At 46.5% G+C, this 22,537-nt stretch overlaps 1 protein-coding gene across 1 annotated transcript in view; it reads right to left on the minus strand.

Annotated features, from left to right (window-relative positions):
• The window catches only part of OGT (O-linked N-acetylglucosamine (GlcNAc) transferase), a 2,411,396-nt gene that overhangs the window by 2,154,576 nt on the left and 234,283 nt on the right, over positions 1 to 22,537 (minus strand). The window lies entirely within an intron of this gene.

Consider the following 22,537-nt stretch of genomic DNA (forward strand, 5'->3'; position numbering starts at 1 on the left):
TGGGGAAGAATGTAGGTAGGTGGATAGCCTGATTCAAAGATACTCTGGAAACCACCTTAAGCATAAAAGTAGGATTTGTTCTCATGGACACTATCTTGATGGAAGATCAGGAAGGGCTGTACTGCCATTAATGCCTGTAGTTCAGATACCCTTCTTGCTGAAGTGATTGCCAGCAGGAAAGCAGTTTTCCATGATAAGTATTGTAATTCTGCTGTTGCTACTGGTTCGAAAGGAGGGAGTGTCAATTTTTCTAGCACAAAGTTCAAGTCCCATGCTGGCAATGGTGGCTTCCTAGGTGGTTTTACATTTTTAATTCCTCTTAGAAACTGCCTGAGCAGAGGATGTGAGAAGACTGGAGGATCCAAGTGGTATTCTGCTGAAATAGCTGATGTATGTATCTTAATGGAAGAATAGGACAGGCCTTTGTGGAAGAGCTCTGCCAAGTATTCCAGGATGTTGGCTATGTTTACCAGTGATACATTTTCTCCTTTTGCAGTACTCCAAATGGAATATCTTTTCCATTTTGCTGCATAATTTTTTTCTTGAGGGTCTGCGAGACTCCAAGATAATGTCTTTAACCCTTTGGGATAATTTTGGGTTATTTGTTCTTATGCAATGTTCCAGGCAGTCAGCTGCAGTGTTTTCAGGTTTGGATGCAGGGTGTTGTAGTTGTTCTGTGTTAACAGCAAGGGAACAAGGGGGCTGTCTTGGCCAGTCTGGAGCTATCAGAATGATCCGTGGACGGTCCTCTTTGATCTTCAATAGCACCTTGTGCATCAAAGGAAGTGGTGGGAATGCATATGCTGTCAGGTTTTTCCAGCTGATAGATAGGGAGTCCACCTTCCAAGCAAGTGGGTGGTAAGTCCTTGTGCAGAATTTCTTTAGTTGGCGATTGCGTGGGGATGCAAATAAGTCTATTTGTGGGAGTCCCCATTTTCTTGTAATGGTTTTGAAGATGTCCGGATGCAGCATCCATTCGTGGGCATCCGTGGTAGTTCTGCTTAGTATGTCTGCTAGAATGTTTTCTTTTCCTGGTACAAAAATTGCTTGTAACTGAATGTTGTAACTCAGGGCCACATTCCAGAGGTCCATTGCCATCCGGCATAGAGGGTACGAATGTGTGCCTCCCTGTTTGTTGATATACCACATAACTGTGGTGTTGTCTGTCCTTATCAACAGTTGACCTTGTCGAAGAAATGGTCTGAATGTCTGAATTGCCAGTTTTACTGCCAGCATTTCCTTTTGATTTATGTGTAGGTGCAGCTGGTCCTGAGTCCATAATCCTTGTATGCACTTGTCCAGCATGTGGGCCCCCCAACCGAGGTCTGAAGCGTCCGTTGTGATGGTTTGGTTGAGTGTGGTGGAAGTGCAATCCTTTGTTTGATTGACAGGCTTGAGCCCACCATTGGAATTCTTGCTTCAGGCATGGAATTATTGGAATTTGGGTTTCTAGGCTGTGCTTGTGCCGAGACCATAAATTCCTTAGGTACCACTGTAACTTTCTCATATGCAGTCTGGCATGTGGAACCAATATTATGCAGGATGCCATGAAACCCAAGGCTTGCAGGACTTTTCTTGCTGTTAGATGGTTCTGCTTTGTTAATGCCAAGAAGTAGAGAGGGAGTTGTTCCTGTTTTTCTACTGTTAGGAATGCCATTTGTTTCGATGTGTCCAGCTCTGCACCCAAAAAGGTTATCCTTTGGGATGGTATCAGCCTTGACTTTTTTATATTGACTGTGTATCCCAGAGCTTGTAGTAGGTAGATGACCCTTTTCAAGTCTTCTGCCAGCTTGTTTTTGTTGTCCGCTTTTATCAGGCAGTCGTCCAGGTAAGGGTAGATTTGGATTCCCTGAAGCCTGCAATGAGCAATTACTGATGCCAGGCATTTCGTGAACACTCTGGGCGCAGTAGATAAGCCAAAGGGCAATGCTGAGAATTGATAATGCTCTGATCCTGCAAGAAATCTGAGGTATCTTCTGCAATTTGGTCATATGGGGACGTGCAGGTATGCCTCCTTGAGATCTAGAGTTACCAGCCAAGACTCCTTGCCCAGCATGGGAAGAAGTTGCTGTAGGGTCAGCATTTTGAATTTTGGAACAATGAGGAATGTGATCAAAGCAGACAGATCGAGTATAGGCCTCCATTTGTTTTCTTTTCTTGGTACCAGGAAGAGTCTGGAGTAAAATCCCTGTCCTTGCTCCATAGATGGTACCTTTTCCAGAGCTCTCATCCTTAATAATTGAGTTATTTGCTTTAGAGCTTCTGCCTTTTGATTTGGAGGTAGGTTTGGCATTCCTCTCTTCCCTGGTAGAGTATGGAAGTGAAACTTGTAACCTTGGTCTATTGTCTGCAAAATCCACTTGTCTCTTGTGATGTAATGCCAGTTTACTGAAAATAAAGCTAGCTTCCCGCCCAAGGGTGCTTCTAGTTGTTCTCTGGTAGGCGGTGCTAGAGCCAAGTCACTGTGATTGTCCTGTAGTAGTGGTGGTGGCTGTGTCTATGGCTGCACCTCGCTGGTTGTTACCCTGCCACTGGCGTCCCCTGTAGGCACCCCTGGATTGACTTCTGCCTCTTGAACGCCTATTCCTGCCTCTCTGAGCTCTGGAGGAGTCTGGAAAGGACCAATTCTTGGAGGGCCAATTCCTGCTAAACCTTGGAGGTTGGACCTGTAAGAAATCTTTCACTGTTTGGACAGATTTTGCCTTCTCTTCCATCTTCTTGAGCACCTGTTGTGCAGGAGAGCCAAATAAATTGATCTTGTCCATGGGCGCATCTAGTAGTTTTGATTTAACATGGTCTGGTAAGGCCTGCTCTTTTAACCATGCATGCCTTCTGATAACTGTGCCCGTCCATGGCTGATCTAAAGGAAACCTCCAGTGCATCATAGCCGCATTTTAAGGAATGGTTACTGACTTGCTGAATGTTATGTACCATTTCCTGAACAGATTTTTTGTCTAATGGTTCATCCGCGGACAGCTTTTTGGTTAACTGGTCTAGCATAAATTCTTGATACTGGATCATGTGGAACTGACAGTTCAAGGCCCTAGCTGAAAGAGTAGCAGAAGTGTAAACTTTTTTACCCCATCTCTCTAAGGACCTGGATTCCCTTTCAGAGGGAAGGGTTTTGGCAGAGGTAGCTGCTACAGCCTTAGGACCCTGGGAGATAGTCTCGGGATCTGCAAAAGGAGCCTTATACAAATGGTAATGCGTGTCCGGGACCCTGTAGTACCTATCGGGCTTAGCAGGGGCCGGAGGTAGTGAATCAGGAGCAGTACAAGCATCATTAAATGCATCATCTACAACAGAAAGAACTGGAGGTATGGCTAAAGGCCTATGTTGTGGTAAATGCAGAAAAGTTCTAAGCCTTTTTCTGGAGTCTGAAAAATCCTGGCCCTGCCACTGAAATTGTTCCCTCATAGCAGGCAAGGTTTCCCCAAAGGAAAATTCCTCAGGTGGAGAGGCAGAAGGAATGGACTCTTCAGCATCAGAGTCTTCATAAGGGGAGAAAGAAGTCTCTGGAGGGTTTGTATTATCTGAATCAGAGGAATCTGTAGAAACTGTCTCAAGGGGCTCTGCTCTAGGCCTCTTCTCTGGAGGTGGGTGATGAGAGGCCCTGTCTGGATGAGGTTGGGATCCCCGGATTAAAGAAATGAGATCCTCTGCTAGACTAAGCATTTGAGAACTAGAGCTAGGCCTGTGAGAGGGGGTCTTGGCAGGCACAGATTTAGTAGTTTTAGCTGCTTTGGCCCTGGCAAAGGCCTTAATGGACATGGATGCAGGTGGCCTAGCAGCTCCACGTGCAGGGGTAGAGATGTCCAAGGGTATAGTGTCAGATAATTCCTGAGAAACTGCAAGAGCAGGAGGTATATCAGAAGCCGATTCCACCAGGTTGGAAGAGGCCTCGGTAGGAGGCAAGTTTTCGGCTGAAGGGAGAACCGCTTGCTCGGTTTCAGCCGAAACAGAGACACTTGCGGTTGGCTTAACCGCGGTTTCGGCCGAAACCACAGACCGCGAGTGTCGGTCCTTTTCCTTGCACTTTTTAGATATTTGCGTAGTCGGAGGATCCGACGGCATAATGTAGGCAAAATCGGAGCCGAAAAACTCCTCAGCAAATTCCGACAGACGTCTAAGCGTCCGTCGGTTAAAAGAAGCACAGGCTAGACAAGCTACTACGTTGTGGTCTGGGCCTAAACAAGGTAAACAGTAAGAGTGGAAATCTTTATGAGGTATTTGTTTCCCACAAGTTAAACAGTTATTCACTTTTTCTGACATCGGCTGAGGCAAGAAAGAGTCCCCAACGGGGTACTTAGCTTTTTAGAAGTCTTCGGTAGAAGTATTCGGTAGTAGTAATCTCTGGTTCTGACCGACCGGCACTTGCGAACAGCTTCTGCTTCGGGCGCCACGCGGCAAGAAAGACTGAGGAAAATGGCGTTGGCTGATGCCTTTATACCCGAATAACTGCAGCTATGACGTCGGGTGAAGTGCGACACCAGCCGAGGCCAGACCCAGACTTTGGAATCCGGCCGACCGAAGGGCTGCCTGACGACAGGACAACCCATTTGTAAGGACTGCAGATGCATCCTTGAAGGACATCAAAGACCTAGCGAAAACAATATATAAATTTCTAGGTTGGAGTTTTCCTTTAACAAATTTATCATTTTCAAGCCCCCCTCCTGAAATGCACATACAGGATAGAAAGTACAGTTGTGAAACCTTACCAAAAATGTAGATGTTGGGAGTGTATTCACTGTTGCAAATCATTACATTTGGGTTATCTGTTTGCAGGTAGCCCTCAGCTGGCCTGAAGACCGGTGTCTTCGGATTTCGTCAAATGCAGTCTCTTCTTCCATGACATCAGGTAATCAGGGGTATAAAACATGCAGCCAATGCCATTACACCAGTTTTTCTTGCCCCAGATGTCAGGTGCTCCCACAATGGGAAGTAATGAGAAGTTATGTACTTACCATAACGTTCCATGTTAGTTGTCTTCTTCTCGCCTTCTTTCTTGCTGGATGGGTTCGGAGCCGATCCTCGGCTCCGACTCTGCCTATACTATAGCTCAAGAGCTATTTTTACCGGCTCGAGGTAGCCCTATATCCCACAATACCATGCGCTAACTCCCAGATCTCTGACAGCCAACACATAGTATAGTTTTATTGTTACCAAAAAATAAACCATTATATAAAAATACGGTCTTCCTGCAGGTAATACTCATGATACGGATAGCCCTGAATAACTATGTATCATGAAAGAGAAGGACTCTGAGACCTTCAAGTCTGTCCAGGTTAGGGGGCAGGAGGGAGGGACGCAAAAAAGGCGAGAAGACGACAACCAACATGGAACGGAGGGAGGGACGCAAAAAAGAAGGCGAGAAGACGACAACCAACATGGAACGTTATGGTAAGTACATAACTTCTTAATGTTAAGTTGTCATTCTCGCCTTCATTCTTGCTGGATGGGACAGCGTCCCTAGCACCTTGGTCCTGGGTGGCTCAAGGGAACAGACTCCTGAGTACGGTGGAACCAGTCAGCTCTATTTCTGGAGGCTATATCGTTTGTAATGGATAATAAAAGTATGCTGAGCAGCCCATGTAGCTGCTGCACAAATGGCATCTAATGGTAACCTTGCTTGAAAGGCTGTTGAGGTGGATAGTACCCTGGTTGAATGAGCCTTAGGTCTTGAAGGAAGTTGTTTGTGTCTCAACTCGTAGACAAAAGGTAATGATGGATGCCAACCATCTGGAAAGAGTCACCTTTGATACTGGAAGTCCTTTCTTTCATTCAGCATGAGAGGAAGAGCTGTTGTGACTTTCTGAACTGTTTTGTCCTGTCTAGATAATACCGCAGTTGACAAACATCTAAGGAATGTAGTTTCTATTCAGCCCTGTTTGAATAATTTGGGAAGAAAACAGGCAAGTCAATAGTGTGGTTCAGATTTGATTCAGACAAAACTTTTGGTAAGAAGGAAGGATTTGTTCTGAGAGCTACCCTGTCTTTATGAAAAACCAAATAAGGGGGACGGACAGACAAGGCCTGAAGTTCCAACACCCTTCTGGCAGATGTTATAGCCACCAAAAACAGTTTTCCAAGAGAGAAGCTTGAGGGAACAAGACGCTGCAGGCTCAAAGGGAGGGAGAATTAATGAAGTCAACAATAAATTTAGATTCCATTGTGGAGGAGGATCCTTAATGGGAGGTCTGAGCAAGAAGATGCCCTTGAGGAAAGCTTTACAGAGGTTGTGTGACATAATACTGGTATCCGAGAGCCCTACATGAAAATTGGCAATGGCCGCTAGTTGTACTCTGATAGTGGCCGACGACGACCCTGAATGAAAAAGCTCCGCCAGAAAATCTAGAACTTTATGAATTGGTGCATTAAAAGGATCCAAGGACCTAGCTTCTGCCCAGAATGAAAAACACTTCCATTTGCTCGCACAAGTCTTCCTAGTATTTTTACTTATGGGAGGCAAGAATGAGATCACAGACAGGAAGAGAAATAAAGGGAAGCCTGGCTATGGTTGGAAGTGGAGCAACCAAGGTGTGAGGTTGAGGGACTGAAGAGACTGGTGCAGCTTGCCCGTCAGATGAGTCAAAAGGTCTGGAAATTATTCTAGATGCCAGGGCTGTTCCAGTAGATGACGGTGGAGGAAAGTACAGTTGTGTACACCTACTATAAATGTAGATGTTAGAGTGTCTTCACTGTTGCAGTCATAACTGTAGGGTGTTCCTGCCGGCAGGCAGCCCGAGGTCGGCCAGAATTCCAAAGTCTGGGTCCGGCGTCGGCTGTACCAGCAAGTACCCTGACGTCAGAACGCAGAGGTATAAAGCTGACAGCCGACGCCATCTTCTCCAGCCTTTCTTGCCCCAGATGTCAGAAGTCCCCCAAAGTAACCAAAAGGTGTACAAAAAGGAAACAAATACACCACAAAAGAAGAGGAAGATAGAACAAGCAAAAAATAAGAGGGGATTGGTGGGAGGGAAACACCGACTGCAACAGTGAAGACACTAACATCTACATTTATGGTAGGTGTATACAACTGTACTATGTTCTTCGCGTTTCACTGTTGCAGTCATAACTGTAGGGTGGAATCCCAAAGCTGTGATGAGGGAGGAGGTTATGCAGAAGGGGCAGCCAGAAGACCCTGCAAGACAGCAGAGGCAAAACCTGCCCTAGACTTAGACTACAAAGGGAGATTATAGTGCTTAGAAAAAGTATGCACTGAACTCCAAGTGGCAGTTTCCAAAATGTCCTTGGTAGGAACTCCTCTGAGAAAAGCTGCTGAAGTGGCAGCTGCTCTAGTAGAATGACTTCTAACAGTACCTGGAATCTGCTTCCCAAAGTGAGAGTAACAAAACCTTATCCCATGAGCAATCCATTTGGAAATAGTTTGTTTAGAAATAGCCCTGCCTAGAGAACTGGAGGCATAAGAGATAAGCAACTGATCAGATTTTCTGAAATCTTTAGTTCTGCACAGGTAAAACCGTAGTTGTCTGTGTACGTCCAATGTATGTAAAATCCTTTCCCCTTTGTTTTGAAGATTTGGAAAGAAAGTAGGAAGGTGAATAGTCTGATTTAAAGCCACTTTAGAAATCACCTTAGGCATAAATGTAGGATTGGTCCTCAAGGCAACTCTGTCTTGGTGGAAAATAAGGTATGGTTCCACAGCCACGAGAGCTTGCAACTCTGATACCCTTCTGGCAGAAGTCAAAGCTAATACAATAGCGGTCTTCCAGGATAAGAACTTGATATCCGAAGCAGCAGCAGGCTCAAAGGGAGGCAAAGTTAGTTTCTCCAAAACATAATCAAGATCAAAAGCAGGAACAGGAGTTCTGGGAGGTCTTAAATTCTTAGCCCCTCTCAAGAATTGTCTCACCAGCTGGTGAGAGAAGATGGGGGGGAATCAGTGTTGTAATGAGCAGAGATAGCAGAAGCATGGATTTTAAAGGAAGAAAAGGAGAGGCCTTTAAGCAAAAGGTCTGAGAGGCAAAGTAAAATGGAAGAAATGTCAGGCAAAAGAGGATCAGAACCTCGATCCCATATCCAAATACAAAATCTTTTCCATTTAGAAGCATAAGATTTTCTAGTGCTAGGGCGCCTAGCTTCTAAGAGAATATCCAAAACTTGTTTGGGAAAAGCAGAAGGAATCAAAGGCCCTTGTAGAGCCAAGCTGCCAGGCAAAGAGTCTTGATTTGAGAGTGTAGCATCTGACCCTGATGCTGGGACAGAAGAGAAGGAAACCGAGGCAGAATCCATGGAGGTTCCAAGAACAGGTGTCAAAGTTGGATACCAAAACTGCCGAGGCCAATTTGGAGCTATAAAATGATAATCTTGGGTTTGTCCCGTTTTATTTTCAGTAACACCCGAGGCAGAAGAGGAAGAGGAGGGAAGGCATATCCCGAAAGATTCCTCCAGCTGAAAGACAGGGCATCCACTTTCCAAGCTGTTTTGTGGAAGGACCTGGTGCAAAAGAGAGGCAGCTGATTGAGATGAGATGCAAACAGATCTATCCGAGGGCAACCCCAAACTGCCGTAATCCTGCTGAATAAGTTGGGGTCCAGCATCCATTCGTGAGGATCCAAAAGATTTCTGCTTAGGCTGTCTAAGATTCTGTTTTCCTGGAATGAATTGAGCTTGAAGATGCAGATTCAGATTTAGAGCTGTGTCCCATAAACTCATGGCTAGTCTGCAAAGGGGGTATATGAGTGAGAGCCCCCCTGCTTGTTTATATACCACATGACTGTGGTATTGTCTGTGCGAATCAGAAGATGGCCTGGTTGCAAAAGACTCTGGAAGGCTAGAAGAGCATTTTGGACTGCCAACATTTCCTTCAAGTTGATGTGCCAGGGAATATGCTTCTTTGTCCAATAGCCCTGCTGGCAATTGTTGAGGTAATGAGCTCCCCAAGCATAATCCGAGGCGTCTGTGGTTATGATCTAGGCAGGATGAGGTAGACGAAAGGGATTCCCTTTGTTTAAAGCACAAGCCCTGGACCACCAGAGGAACTCTTTCTGGAGGCAGGGAATCAGAGGTATCATTGTTTCCAGGCTGTGGTAATGCTGAGACCATACACTCTTTAGGTACCATTGAAGTTTTCTCATATGAAGCCTTGCATTTGGGGCCAACAGGATGCAAGAAGCCATGTAGCCCAATGTCTGCAGGAATTTCCTTGCAGTGAGCTGAGTTAAAGTAGCCAAGGTCTTAAATTGATGCCAGCTGTACTTGCTTTTCTGGAGTAAGGAAGGCCCTTTGTAAGCTTGTGTTTAGAAGAGCTCCCAAAAAGATCATTTGTTGAGAGGGGATCAAATGCGACTTTTTTGTGTTCACTGAAAATCCCAGAAGTAGGAGAAGACGCTGAACAAACTGCAGATGTTGAAGTAAAAGAACCTTGCTGTCCGCCTGAATAAGGCAGTCGTCCAGATAGGGGTAAATTTGAATCCCTTGGAGTCTGCAATAAGCTACTACTGGAGCCAGACACTTGGTAAAGACTCTGGGCACAGTAGATAAGCCAAAGGGCAGTACAGAGAATTGAAAGCGTCTCGAACCTGCCTTGAATCGGAGGTATTTTCTGCGTTCCTGTCTGATGGGAATGTGTAAATAGGCTTCCTTCAGGTCCAATGTCACCATCCAAGCATCCTGGGAGAGCATGGGAAGAAGTTGTTGCAGAGTAGGCATCTTGAATTTTGGAATCTCCAGAAAGGTATTTAATACTGAGAGGTCCAGAATAGGTCTCCATGAGTTCTGTTTCCTTGGGACCAGAAATAGTCTTGAGTAAAAACCTTTTCCCATCTCTGGAAGTGGAACAGGTTCTATGGCTCTCATGGCCAATAAAGCGTCCACTTGATTTAAGGCCTCTGACCACTGATGTTTTGGCAGATCCGGCCAACCCGAAGACCTTGGCAGAGTATGAAAGTGGAATTTGTAGCCTCTTAAAATCACGTCTAAAACCCATTTGTCCTAGGTAATACAAGTCCAATTTTGATAGAAGAGAAAGTTTACCTCCGAGAGGGGCTTCCAGGCAAGGAGGACCTGTAGCCCAATGGAGAGAGTCACTGGGTCTGCTTCTTTTGTGATTGAGGTCTGTCTTCTCCCCTTCTAGGTGAAGAAGCAGTCCATTGTCTTGACCTGTAAGAGGCCTAAGCCTGCGCCCGACCTCTGGAGCGTCTATATCTTTCCCTTTGAGGCCTGTCAGATGTGGGAAAGGACCAATTTTTGGAGGGCCAATTTCTAGAAAATCTAGGAGGCTGAACTTGTAAAAAATCTTTGACAGTCTGCATAGATTTTGCTTTTTCTTCCATCTTTTTAATAACCTCCTCAGCCTTGGATCCAAATAAATCATGCTGAACAGGGGCATCTAACAGTTTAGCCTTAACCTGCTCATGTAAATTCTGCTCACGAAGCCAAGCATGTCTCCTGATAACAGTACCAGAGGCTGCGGCCCTGCAAGAAGCTTCCAAGGCATCAAAACCACAATGTAAACCATGTTTGCTAACTTGTTCAGTTGCATGCAATACATCCTGTAATTCCTTGTCCTCTGCACATGCAGGAAAGGAAAAGAGCCTTTGCTTTAAAACAGACAAAAGAAATTGCTGATACTTGAACATGTGAAACTGGCAATTTAAAGCTCTAATAGAAAGAGTAGCAGAAGTGTAAACCTTTTTGCCCCACCTGTCCAGGGCACGAGAATCCTTTTCAGAGGGAATAGGATTTTTAGATGAAGAGGCCTTAGCAGCCCTAGAACCCTGAGAAATGGTTTCAGGATCAGCACAAGGGTTCCTAAATAAGAATTGATGGGAGTCAGGGACTCCTGTAAAATCTATCAGGCTTAGAAGGAGCAGGCGGCAAGGAATCAGGATTCAGGATAGCTTCAGAAAAAGCATCATCCACAATATCAAGTACAGGAGGAATAGCCAAAGGTCTGTGTTGAGGGAGAAGGAGAAATTCCCCAATTCTCTTCTTGGAAGCAGAATAATCCTGACCTTCCCAATGAAAATGCTCCCTCATATCATGTAAGGTTTCCCCAAAAGAGAAATCTTCAGGGGGAGAAGCAGAGGGAATAGAGTCCTCTGCATCAGAATCCTCATAAGGAGGAAAAGAATAATCCTGGTCAGAGGAAGAGGCAGAATATACAGAAGCCTGATCAGATGAATCATGAGGAATATCCTGTCTAGGTCTTTTTTCTGGAGGAGGGTGAGAACCCCTAATCATTGTCAGTAAATCTTCAGCCATCCGTAGTAATTGCTTCTGGGACTTGGGAGCTGTATCAGAGGAAGCTTGAGAAGAAACCCTTGGTTTAACAGGAGTCTTTGACTTTGCCTTTGTCTTTGAAGAAATAGTGATATGAGAAGGCCTGAAAACCCCCCCAGAAGCCGGTACCTGCACAGTGGTTCCGGACCCATCTGAAGGAGCGACGTCCGAAGGTCCTGCAGCAGATAAAATACTAGGCCTAGAAGGTTCCCCATGGGAGTCCTTGTCGGCCATCGGTTCCAAAGTGGCAGACGACAGGGGCTGCAAAACCGCCTCACTGACTACCACTGAACCCGAAGCTGGCTCCGGCTGCAAAGTATCTTGTTTGGACCTCGGAGGCCTATCCTTGTCCGTGCGGTTTTTTTTTAATTCCGGTTGACGGTAAAGTATCAGACGACATCCTATAATTGAATAGTCTACCGAAATAATTCCAAGGCCCAATCGTACCTACACTTGATAGTGCGAGAATTAAGCCTGGCACAGAACCGACAGCAAGAAATGTAGTGGTCAGGGCCTAAGCAAGGTAGACAGTAAGAATGGAAATCTTTGAGGTATTTGTTTTCCACACGATATGCAATTATTAACTTTTTCTGACATCGGAAGAGCAAGAAAAAAAGTTTCCCCAACGGGGTACTTGGCTTGAGAAGAGAAGTAGAAAACTTCGGACCGACGACAATCAAAGCACGTTGTCCTGAATACGCCAACCAACGACTTGCGAGCTGCTTTCCACCGCATGGCAAGAAAGACTGGAGAAGATGGCGTCGGCTGTCAGCTTTATACCTCTGCGTTCTGACGTCAGGGTACTTGCTGGTACAGCCGACGCCGGACCCAGACTTTGGAATTCTGGCCGACCTCGGGCTGCCTGCCGGCAGGAACACCCTACAGTTATGACTGCAACAGTGAAACACGAAGAACATCGGAAACCATACTTGTCGAGGCCAGTACGGAGCAGTGAGGATCATTTTGGATCTCAATGCGGTTGCTTTCTGAACTGCGGAATCAACGGAAAGGGGGGAAAAGCATATAGAACACCCAGAGGCCAATCGTGGACAAGAGCGTCTCTGGGGGGATGGCCTGGTAGAGGGAAGTGTGTGAAGAAGTCGAAGCACTTGCTGTTTTGAGGTGTTGCGAAAAGGTCGCAGCAAGGCTGGCCCCACTTCTGGAAAATTCTCTCTGCTACCGCTTGATTTAGAGACCACTCGTGAGGCATGAGAATTGTTCTGCTCAGTCTGTCCGCTATGACGTTGGACCTCCCGGGTATGTGCGCTATCAGAAACCGCTGAGAGGAGATCGCCTACTGCCAAAGTCCAAGTGCTTCTCGACATAGGGGGTAGGACTTTGTTCCGCCCTGCTTGTTTATGTACCACACTACAGACATATTGTCCGTTTGAACTGCTATAGTCCCCGTGGGAAGAGAGTCCTGAAGGGCTTGCAACGATAAACGCACTGCTCTCATCTCCAGGACATGTGCAGGTGGCATTCTAATTGTTGCCATGTGCTCTGGACAGTCCTGCCCTGATAGTGCCCCCCCCCCCACCCAATCAGGGAGGCATCCGTTGTCACCGTGGCAACTGGAGGGGAAGAACAAAGGGTCTGCCCTGAAGTGGAGGGGAGACCATCCACCAGGAGAGGTGTTTTTTGCAAGATGGGGTTATCAAAATGTTGTGAGTCATTGGGAGCCGTTGAAAGGACCACTGAGAAAAAAGCATCCACTGGAGAATTCTCATGTGGAAGCGGGTTAAGGGGAAAAGGAGAATCGCCACTGCCATGAGGCCTAATGTTTTCAGTACTAACTTGACTTGAATTCTGTTGGACTGAAACAGAAACTGAACATTCCGCCGTATGTCTGTCACTCTGAGGTGGTAATGTTGCAGCCATTTCTGTGGTGTTTAACACGGCGCCTATGAAGTTTACATTGACAAGGCGACAAGGAGGATTTTGAGAAATTTATGGAAATACCTAGTTTGTTGCAAATGCGAATGGTGCAATCCCTGGCTATGATAAGATGCTGCTTGGTGGTAGCGGTGATGAGCCAGTCTAAATATGGAAACACCTGGAATCCTTTTTGTCTCAGGTGAGCCGTGACCACTGCCAAACATTTGGTGAACACCCAGGGGGCTGTGGTGAGACCAAAGGGCAGGGCTCTGAATTGGTAATGACTAGCTCCCAGCCGGAAGCGGAGAAACCTCCGGAAGCGGAGCACCTGTGTATCTTTACATGATGGTACGTGTCCTGAAGGTCTAACGAGCACATCCAGTTGTCCCTGCCCAAGAAGGGCAGAATGGACTGCAGCGTTACCATGCGAAATTTTGTCATCTGCACAGACTTGTTCAGTCTGTTGAGGTCCAAAATGGGTCTCCAGTCTCCTGTCTTTTTTGGTACCAAAAAGAACCTGGAGTAAATGCCGGATCCTAGCTGGTCTGCTGGGACTGCCTGGATGACTCTTTTTCTAACAGCTTTTTTATCTCTAGCTGTGCCTGACCCCTTTGTGTGGGTGGTACGTCTGGGAGGGGTCTCGGCGGTTGGATCGCAAGGGAAATGAAGGGGATTTTGTAACCCTCTGATATGATCGACTGTACCCATTTATCTTGTGAGAGGGATTGCCAAGCTTCCGGGTACAGAGATAAATCTTCCCCAGACTGCCTCTGAAGGTGGACAGTCTGGGAGCTTCTCAGGGATGCTGAAAGGGTTGGCCAGGGAAGGATTCCCTGGAACCCTGGTTCTGTGGACCCCCTCTGCCCCTGGGGCAGCGTCTATTATTGTTCCCCCCTCTGCCTCTGGGGGGAAGTTCACCACGTGCGGCAGGCGCGACTCCCTGTGGTTTGCGGAACCACATCTTTCCACCCTTCTGACCTTTAGGGCATGGTCTAGATGCTGTGGAAAAGTGGACTCCCACGACAGAAAGAGTCTTGCCATCGTGCTCGCACCTGGTGAGAGTATTCTTCACCTGAGGTTCAAACAACTCTGAACCATCAAAGGGGATGTTGGTGAAGGACGCCTTGAAGAGATCAGCAAAATTACAGAGTCGTATCCAGGCGTGACGTCTCAATGCAACACCTGTGCCTGCGGCCCTACTCGCACCATTGGCTGCATAAGAGATAAGCCGCATGGAGGAGTTGGCAATGGAATTCAAGGTAGTCAGCTGGGAGTTAATCTTGTCCTGATACCCCGCAGCAGAAGGATCCTGTATGGTTTCACCCAGTTCTTTGAGCAAATCTCTCTGAAGGCGGGTGAAATGACAAATAGTTCAGCGACCGCATGGCAAAGGTCGCTGAAGCAAATGTCCGCATACCGTACCTGTCCATAGTCCTGGAGTCTTTATTAGGAGGATGAACAGGTACAGAAGGATCAGCTAATTCCTTCTTAGTGTCAGCTGCTACCACCATAGCATTTACCGAGACACCTTTGGTCAGAAATGGTTTGTCTACCGGAGCAGAAATAAATTTAGAAGGCCTCCTAGGGGTTCCATAGAGTCAGGAGCTGCCCACACCTTTCTGGCCACTACTTCCATGAGTGGGTCGAAAGGAGGGGACACCCAGGAGGTGGAAGGGTGAGACCCAAAAGCGTCAAGGTAAACAGACTCTTCCTTGGAAGGTTTGAGGGTGGACCAATTCCCCCTCTGTTTCAGGATCTCTAGGTGAGATGTCTGAAAAGGAGACATCCTCAGAGGGGGATCTCTGGGAACCCTCAGACTCATCCAAGTCTGTGTCCAAAGTGAGAGACTCGGGGGAGTCCACGTGCTTCCTCTTGCACTTTCTTTTTCTAGGGGGTTCCCCTGAAACTTCAGGGGAGGCCTCGGACGAGGAAGAGACACCAAAAGTGGGTACCCTGCGCTTTGGATCTCTACTATCAGTTGCAAGAGGATGACCAGAGACCGTAACAGGCACTGTAGAGGGAGGAAACCAACCTTGGAGTTGAGACCGGCTCCAGCAAGCTCCTCATCACCTCAAAGGCTCCCCTATCAGGTACCAAAGACAACCCTGGCTCCGAGGATACCAGGACCGCCCCCGGCGCCGACAGAGAAGGCTCAGAGAATGATGTCGGGGCCGAACTAACCAGAGCCGACGCTCCGAGAGGGAGAACGGGGTCAGACAAGGGTCCGATGCCACTCGCCCCCTTGGAGCAGACGATGGAGTCGCGGCACCCGGACCTCTCCACGGACAGCACCAATGAAGAGGTTGGAGCCAACGACGCCAAGGCCGAAGGTGGTAGTATCGGCTCAGACATGGGCAAGGTCCCGGTTCTGATAAACTCCGGCTCCGAGCTCAACTGAAGAGTCGGAGGAGGAATCGAAAGTGGCACCGAGGGAGCCACAGTCTGGTGAGATGGGCTTTGGATTATTTGGGCCAGTGCCTGGGACTTGAAGTCTACTGACCACCTTCTCAATGTCATGGTCGGACAGCCTGGAAGAATGAGTCCTATGACTCCGCTCCGACAGTAAGGGCGATCCTGGAGCCGATCGAACGGACTCTACTGAGGGCGATCTAGAGCGCTTGCGCGCTGTTGTCTGCTCCGAAACTGGTTTCGAAGCGGGCAAAGTCTTGCTCGCATCAGATCCGACCGGAGCCAATGTCGGAGCACTTTCGGTTCCGCTAGCCGTCGACTCAGAAGCTGGAGCCGAGGGTTTGGCCGGCTTGGGCAACTTCCGAGCCAGACTTAGACGGGGAGTCATCGGGCTTCAATAAGCCCCTCAAAATCAGCTTATTATGGCGCTCCTGCAGGACTCTTGAACTAAATCCGTGACAAACGGAACAAGAGTCCTGCAGGTGCAAGGGTCCTAAACAATAAACAAGTGTGACCGTCTGTCAGACATCTTCTGACAGCACCAGTCACACTTCTTGAATCCTGAAATCTTAGGGTCTTTAGACATTATGGTGGACACTAAGTCAACACAGTCAGCACTCAACTCACACTCAAACTCCAACACAAGGGGAGAAGTTAAAGGGCTGACTAAAAAAGCAATCTCTCACACACTAAAAAGGGGAACTATGGGAAAAACTATAGAAGAGCTAAGGCCCGAAGGCCCACTTAGAAGTTTGACTAAAAAGGGAGGGGGGGGCTTAAAAATTTAGCTAAGAAGATTTAAGGATTAGGTAATACAATGGGGAATATTATTAGATCGGGAAATCTAACCTTTTACCTAAAAAACTACACAAAAAGTTGACTGACCTGAGCCGGTAAAAACGCAACCTAGCAGCGAAGCGGCAAACGAGATCTGGGGAGTTAGCGCATGGTATTGTGGGATATAGGGCTGCCTCGAGCCGGTCAAAATAGCTCTCGAGCTATAGTATAGGCAGAGTCAGAGCAGAGGATCGGCTCCGAACCCATCCAGCAAGAATGAAGGCGAGAATGACAACTTAACATTTATATGTTATGGTACACCCCCATCAAAAAGCAAATACACTAGAAAAAATAAATATACCAAACAAGAGGGAAAGGTAGAGCCAAGAGAAGTCGGGGCTGGAGGGAGGGTAACCAGGATGCAACAGTGAATACACTCTACCATCTACATTTATGTTAAGTGTACACAACTGTACTGTGTTCTTTGAGTTTCACTGGTGCAGTCATCATATTTGAGTAGATTCCCAAAGCTAATGAAGGGGGGAGGAGGAGGAAGTTAAAGAGCATTTAGGGCCAGCTATTAAACCCTGCCAGACTGCAGTGGCAAAACCAGCTCTGGATTTAGAAAACATAGGCATGTGGTAAAGCTTGGTGAAGATATGTACAGAGCTCCAGGTAGCAGCTTCTAGGATGTCCCTGAAAGGGACTCCGCTGAGAAAGGTCGCAGAGGTAGATGCAGCCCTGGTGGAAAGCGATTTTATCCCCCCTGCGGGGTAGGTTTTCCATGCTGCTTGCAGCAGAAATGAATGCAATGGAGTATCCATTTGGAAATGGTTTGCTTTAAAATGGCCTTTGCCCTGCAGCAAAGCCAACTAGCAGCTATCCAGACTGAGAGGCTTAGTCCTGTCCAAATAAAATCTAAGTTGTCTGTGCACGTCCAGAGTGCAGTATTAGATTACCTTAGTTTTGTGGATTAGGGATAACAGTAGGCAAATGAATGCACTGATTTAGGGCCACACTAGACACCACCTTGGGCAAAGGAAGGACTGGTCCTGAGGGAAACCCTGTCCACATGGACGATAATGAAGGGTTTTCATCACTGCCATGATGGCCTGCAATTCAGACACCCTTCTTGCTGAAGTGATGGCTAGAAGGAAGGCGGTTTTCCAAGAAAGGAATTTCAACTCTGCTGTTGCAGCTGGCTCAAAAGGGGGAATAGCGAGCTTTTCCAATACAAAGTTAAAGGTCCCAGGATGGAGTGGGAGTCATAAATTTATGGCCCCTGTAAGGAATAGTTTTAGCAGTGGGTGAGAAGAGGGGTAGCTCAGTATTATAATGTGCTGAAATGGCAGAAGCATGAATTTTAATTGATGAGAAGGCTAGGCCCTTGTGAAGCATTTCTGTTAAATACTGAAGAATATGAGGTAAGCTGGGCACTGTTGTGCCCAAGTTGGCTCCATGAACAGTATTCTTCTCCACTTTTCAACATAGGATTTTCTAGTACTAGGCCTCCTTGCCTACAGAATGACATCCAGCACCTGCTTACTGAGGGATGCTAGAGGTGAGCTCAAGGAATTAGCCAGGCTGCAAGGTTCAGGGTTTGAAGTGGAGGATGCTGAATCTGGCCTGCCTGCTGGGACAGCAGGGAAGGGATCTGACGCAGGTGCCATGGTTGCAGCAGTGTCATACTGCACAAAAAGGGGTACTAGTGCTGGTGTGGCCAGTCTGATGCAATCAGTAGTGTCTTTGGCTTGTCAGGTTTGATCTTTAGTAGAACCTTCAAGAGGAGAAGCAGAGGTGGAAAGGCATAAACAGAGAGGATTTCCCAGGTAAAGGACAGGGCAACCACTTCCAAGCTCGACTGTGGGGAGTTCTTGAGCAGAATTTGTCCCAATTGGTAGTCCTCAGGGGAGGCAAACAGGTCTACCGCTTGAGTCCCCCATTTGTTCAAGGAGGTTGAATATTTTTGGTTCTAGTTTCCATTTGTGCGGGTCCATGAGATTTCTGCTAAAGTCATCTGCCAGTGAATTCAGTTTGCCTGGCAGGAATTGAGCTTGTAGGTGTACTTGGTAGCTCAAGGCTGTGTTCCACAGAGCCATGGCTAGTCTGCACAGAGGGTACGAGTGGGTTCCCCCTGCTTGTTTATGTACCACAACTGTGGCGTTGTCTGTCTTTACCAATAGTTGTCCTGGAAGAATACAATCTTTGAAGGCTGTCAGAGCATTCTGTACAGCTAACATTTCTTTTTGATTAATATAAAGCTGTATCTGTCTCTGCTCCATTTGCCCTGAATGCACTGGCCTGCCATGTGAGCCCCCCCCCCCCATGCATAGTTTGATGCACCAGTTAGGATTTGGCAGCAGGTGGTAGAGTGAAAGGGAGACCCTTGCTGCGGTAGCATGCCTCTGTCCAAAGGAACTCTGTCTTAATACAAGTAATGATAGAAATCGATCCCAGGTCCTGAGAATGTTGACACCATAGGCTTTTTAGATACCATTGAACTTTCCTAATATGCAGTCTTGCATATGGAATTAGTAGAATGTAAGAGGCCAAGAACCACAGGGCTTCCAGTATTTTCCTTGCAGATAGCTGGGGTTTTGTGGCCAGTAGTCTGAAGTAGACTGTCAAACTTGTTTCTCTGGAGTGAGGAATGCCATCTGGGAAGTTGTGTTCGCTTGCTCCCAGGAACACAATCTGTTGGCAGGGTACTAGGTGAGATTTCTTTTCGTTTATGGTGTACCCCAGTGAGGTTAGAAGTCTCTTTACAAATGCCAGGTGGTGTAATAAAAACATCCTGGCTTTTTGCCCGACTCAGACAATCGTCCAAGTATGGATAAAATTGAATATTTTTATGCCTGTAAAATGCAATGTCTGGAGCTAGACACTTTGTGAATACCCTGGATGCAGTAGATAAGCCAAAGGGCAGTGCAGAGAACTGATAGTGGTTGCAGCCTGCTTTGAAGCGTAGGTATTTTCTGCAAGATTCCCTGATTGGGATGTGCAGATAGGCTTCCTTTAAATCCAGTGTTGCCAACCAGGCATCTTTGCCTATCATGGGAAGCAACTGGTGAAGAATTAGCATCTTGAATTTTGGAATTACCAAAAAAATGTTTAGGATACGGTCCAGGATACAACACAAGTTGTCTTTTCTGGGTACCAGGAAAAGTCTTGAGTAGAAATTTGTCCCTTTTCCCCTTCGGGTACAGTCTGAATACCCTTTAATCCTGTGAGAGAGAACTTCCTTTTGAGCCTCTGCCCACTGATTTGGGGGTAGATCTGGCCAACAGTTTGGGGTTGATAACGTGTGGAAGTGAAATGTGTATCCTTGGGAAACTGTTTAAAACCCATTTGTCCTGGGTAACGAGTTCCCTGTTCTTAGCTTGCAGAGCAATCTTTCCCCCATAAAGGAGCAGTCAGTCGTGAAGTGCATGGAAGTTTTTAAAGTTAAGTCACTGAGACAGCTTACCAAAGGGGGGAGTCTTACTACTTCCTGATTTGGAAGTGGGAGCTCCCCACTACTTAGTCCTGTGCGTACCCTGGAATTTAAGCCTGTGTGTTCTGCTGGTTCTAGGTTTGAACTGAGAAGGCCTGAAGAGGCAGGAAAAGACTTTTTTTTGAGGGCCAATGCCTACTAAATCTAAGAGGCTACACTTGTAAGAAATCTTTAACAGTTTGCATAGATTTAGCTTTTTCCTCCATCTTTTTAAGAACGTCATCTGCTTTGTCGCCAAATAGGCGGTCCTGATTTAAGGATGCATCCAACAAAGTAGTTTACATGATCTGGCAAAGATTGCTCCTTAAGCCAAGCATGCCTTCCAAGTACAGACCCAGTGACAGCAACCCTGCAAGATGCATCTAGTGAATCAAAACCACATTGCAAAATATGTTTTCCAACCTGTTCAGCACAATGCATTAAATCTTGTAAATCCTTATTTTCAGCACAATCAGGAATCAACATAATTTTCTGTTTAAGCAATCCAATAAAATGCTGCTGATACTTTTAACATATCAAACTGGCAATTGAAGGCCCTGATGGCCAAGGTTGCAGAGGTGTATGCCTTCTTACTCCATCTATCCAGAGCCCCGAAATCTATCAGGGGGGTAGGACTTTTGGCAGTAATAGCCTTAATGCCCTTGAGTCCATGTGAAATGGTCTCAGGATCCGCAGTAGGATTTTTAAACAGGAACTTGCGAGAATCAGCAAAGTACAGTTGTGTACACATCATAAATGTAGATGTTAGAGTGTATTCACTGTTGCTGTCATTACATTTGGGTTATCTGCTTGCAGGTAAGCCCTCAGTCAGCCTGACTAAAAAAGTCTTGGGTCCTGTGTCAGTTGCTGCCCCTTCTTCCATGAAGTCAGGTAGTCAGGGGTATAAAACATGCAGTCAAAGTCATTACATAAGTTTCTTGCCCCACATGTCAGGTGCCCCCCCTCCCCCAATGGGAAGCAATCAAATATTAAAGATATACCTCCAACAAAAAAACAAATACACCAAAAAGGCTTTTAAGCATAGTAAAGGAAAGTAGAGGTATAACTAAAAGAAGTTGGGTGGCTGGAAGGGGGGTAACCAGGACTGCAACAATGAATACACTCAAAACATCTACATTTATGTTAAGTGTTGTTAGAGTTTCACTGTTGCAGTCATTACATTTGGGTAGATTCCCAAAGCTATGGTTGGTAGGAGAAATTTAGACAGCATTAGGGCCAGCTATAAGGCCCTGCAAGACTGCAATGGCAAAGCCAGCTCTGGATTTAGAGAAAATTGGCAAATGATAATGCTTGGTGAAAGTATGTACAGAAATCCAGGTAGCAGCTTCTAGGATGTCCCTGGTAGGGACGCCTCTGAGAAAGGCTGTAGAGGTAGATGCAGCCCTGGTGGAGTGAGGTCTGATCCCCTGGGGGATAGGTTTTCCATGGTGCTTATAGCAGAAATTAATGCAATGGTGTATCCATTTAGAAATTAGTTTTGAAATAGCCTTCCCCTCTGCCCATGCAAATGCCACCAGCAGTTCAGACATCCTTTGAGGTTTAGTCCTGTCCAAGTAGAATAAAGTAGTCTGTGCAAATCTAAGGAATGCAGTATCCGTTACCCTTTATTCTGTGGATTGGGAAAGAAGGTTGGCAAATGAATGGACTGATTAAGAGCCACACTACTGGATACCACCTTGGGCATGAAGGATGGATTGGTTCTGAGGGACACACTGTTCGCATGAAAGAATATGAAAGGATCGACTGCCATAAGGGCCTGTAATTCAGATACCCTTCTAGCTGATGTGATTGCTAAAAAGAAAGCGGTTTTCCTAGAAAGAAATTATAAGTCTGCAGTAGCAGCTGGCTCGAAAGGAGGTAGAGTGAGTTTCTCCAAGACAAAGTTAAGGTCCCAGGCTGGGGTTGGAGCTCTCCTAGGTGGTCTCAAATTTGTCCCCTCTGAGGAACTGCTTGAGCAGTGGATAAGAGAAGAGGGCAGGTTCTGTGTTATTATGAGCTGAAATGGCTGAGACGTGGATTTTAATGGAGGAAAAAGACAGGCCCTTGTGAAGCATCTCAGTTAAGCATTGTAAAATCTGAGGTAAATTGGGCACTGCTGTGCTCATCCCTTGAGACTGGTTCCAGGCACAGAATCTTTTCCAGTTTTCAGCATAAGATTTTCTAGTACTAGGACTCCTTACCTCTAAAATGATAGCCATCACAGGTTTGCTGAGGGATGGTAAAGGAGAGAATAAGTAATTAGCCAAGCTGCAAGGTTCAGTGTTAGAAGCTGAGGGTGCAGAATCTGGTTCTCCTGCCGAGACAGCAGGGAAGGAGTCCGTGGCAGGTACCATTGAGATAACCATGACACACTGCGCAGGAGGAGTTACCAGTGTTGGTGCGGCCAGTCTGGAGCAATCAAAATCATCCTTGGTTTGTCTGGTTTTATTTTTAGTAGTACTTTGGAGAGCAGAGGCAGAGGAGGAAGGCATAGACTTATAGGTTTTTCCAGTTGAAGGACAGAGCATCCATTTTCTAGGCTTGTTTGTGGGGAGTCCTTGTGCAAAATTTGTCCAATTGGTACTTCTGGGGATAGGCAAACAGGTCTATATCTGGGCTGCCCCATTTGCTGATCAACATGTTGAAAATCCTTGGTTCCAGTTTCCACTCGTGTGGGTCCATGAAGTTTCTGCTTAGTTTGTCTGCCAGAGTATTTTGCTTTCCTGGCAGGAATTGAGCTTGTAGATATATTTGGTAAGT

The sequence above is a fragment of the Protopterus annectens genome, chromosome 15.part0, assembly GCF_019279795.1.
Source record: "Protopterus annectens isolate FY-2018-M chromosome 15.part0, PAN1.0, whole genome shotgun sequence".
In the NCBI taxonomy this organism is placed as follows: Eukaryota; Metazoa; Chordata; order Ceratodontiformes; family Protopteridae; genus Protopterus; species Protopterus annectens.